The 2477-nt window shown below is 43.2% G+C and overlaps 1 pseudogene; it reads right to left on the reverse strand.

The window, feature by feature from the left end:
- Positions 1-297: 297 nt before the first annotated feature.
- Positions 298-1770, reverse strand: LOC107529728 (large ribosomal subunit protein uL4 pseudogene; annotated as a pseudogene).
- Between the last annotated feature and the right edge of the window lie 707 nt (positions 1771-2477).

Consider the following 2477-nt stretch of genomic DNA (forward strand, 5'->3'; position numbering starts at 1 on the left):
TGTTGAATGACTAAGTTAATGCATTGAATTATACTTTCATTAAATTTTTTAGTGGGGAAATGAGTATTAGATCTTAAATATCAAGCTAAATGTAGTGTTTCATGGTGAAGGAATGATCTCACCTCTTTTTGTGCTTCCTTGACAATCAGGCCTTTGTAAAATGTAAGTTAATATAAATATGGTTCACAATCTCTGAACAAAAGCTGCATGACTGACTCTAACCTTGCTTCTTTAGGAAATGTGGAAGGGAAAATGAAGATGAACAGTCTGGGGCCATGCTCTTTTGCATATAATATCTTACTCTTCACAATAGCCACACAGGGAAGCTTTTATGCTGCAGCTTCTTTCTTCTCTGGTGGGTTTCTTTGCTGCAGGCTTATTCTCGGCTGCTGGTTTCTTGGTAGCTGCAGCCTTTTTCCCACCAAAGGCTCCTTTCTGCTATGCGAAGCCAACAGCCTTGTTTCCTTTTGTCCCTACCACAGGCTTCTGGCCTGGAAACCCCTGTTCATCTGATTTGGCTTCTAGCACTGCTGCAGCTTTATTTGCCCGGAGCTTGTGGTTGTTTGCCTGGAGGAGAATGGTGTTCTGGTGCATGGTCTTTGCATAGGGGTTTAGCTTCAACATGATGCTCAGGTTTTTCAGTGGATTCTTCTTCAAGACTTGCAGTGAATCTAATTGTGTGGTTTTTGGAGGGCACTTTGGATCTCTGGCCTTTTCAAGATTCTGCTCAGGCCTGTATTGAGCATCTTGTGCATGGGAAGGTTGTAGTTACACTTGAGGGAGCAGCTTTATACCAAGTGCCATACAGATCATCTAACTTGCTGAAAGCACTTTCAATCTAAATGCAGAAATGGCCCACATACCCACCAGGAGCAAGTTTCAAAATGTTCAGTTTGTTTACATTATGCAGAGTAATTCCAGCGATGTTTCTGAAGTCTTTGATGATACCATTATCCTTATTATAGAGGATGCAAGGTCCCCTGTGCTGGATACAACAACAGTTTCTCATTTTGCACTTGCCAGCTCTCATTTGCTGAGGGGCAGAAAACTTTTTGATATCACTCTAAGCCTTAAGTTTATTTTTTTAAGTTTTTATTTATTGATTTTAGAGAGAGAGACGTGGATTTGTTGTTTTATTTATTTATGCATTCATTGGTTGATACTTGCATGTGTCCTGACCAGGGATCAAACCCACAACCTTGCCACATCTGGGATGATGCTTTAGCCAACTGAGCTACCAGGCCAGGGCCAGGCCTTAAGTTTCTTAAGAAGCAAAATTGTGCCCTTGGTTTTTCTTGTAGCCTTCAACCTTAACTTCAACTAAAGGAACTTCAGAACTTACTCAATACGATGAGCTTTAGTCATGACCAGTGCTGGTAGGGCCAAGGCAGTCAGGGCAGAGCAGATGGCGTATTGCTTCTGTGTTGTGTTCACTGTGGTGCCAACAGCACCAGGTTTTGGTTGGTGCAACCATGTGGCCCCCACAACACATACTTACAAAAGCACCCTGACCAGAACAATGAGTCCCACCACCTTGAACTCTGGGAACTTGAGCCACAGCTCTGTCAGCACCCAAGACTCAGCACTGGTTGATGACCTGCCAATTCACTGACAGCATAGGGCTGTCTGTTGTTTTTGCTCAAGTTGGTGTGAACAAAGTTCACAATACCTGGTGGAATGGGAAGCTTGAACACAGCAGGAAAAGTAACATTTTTGCCAGATGATTTCCCCCTTTTGGAGTACACATATCAGTGGACAAGCACACACCATGGCATGGAGAGAAGGCCACTTCCTCTCAACCCGGTGGCTCCCAAAGGAAAAGCCAGGGAACCCTTTTTATCATTTTTATCTATGAGGAAATGGAGCCAGGACAGCTAATAACAGCAAGATCCAATCCAGAACCCTTTGACTTCAGTCTGTGTTCCTTCTATTCTACCATACCTCCTTTATATATTAGCAAAAGCAAAACCAATTCACTACTGTCAAGCATCTATTAACATCCATCTGCAGAAGGATCTCTGGAGGACATGACAAGTTACGCAGACGTGATTCAGAAACTCCAAATTAGTGGATGGATGAACATACTAGGGAGAGTAACAGCATATATCGCCTAAATAAACTAGGATAAAGAACTAAATTATGTCCAAGCCAAATGAGTATAACGGGAGCAAGAGTGAATAAATGGATGCAGAATGACTTCCTTAAACAGGGCAAGGCTTAGATGATCACTTATGGAAGCCCAGTAAGCTAGTCCATCAATGATAAGCATTTATTGAGAACCTACTGCAGATGCCTGCGATGGTGCCAGGGCGGGTCTTGCAGGGCTTGGGGAAGGTAGTGGTTGATTATCTCCCTGGAAGAGCTTTGTCCAGGGACAGGAAAGTGAGTTACACCAGAAGATAACAGTGTACCCCTGGAAGCAACGATCTTTAGAGGCAACTGACATAACTAGTGAAGTCACAGCCTTAGGTCACATG

Source organism: Miniopterus natalensis, chromosome 1 (genome assembly GCF_054644295.1).
Source record: "Miniopterus natalensis isolate mMinNat1 chromosome 1, mMinNat1.hap1, whole genome shotgun sequence".
NCBI classification, from domain to species: Eukaryota; Metazoa; Chordata; class Mammalia; order Chiroptera; family Miniopteridae; genus Miniopterus; species Miniopterus natalensis.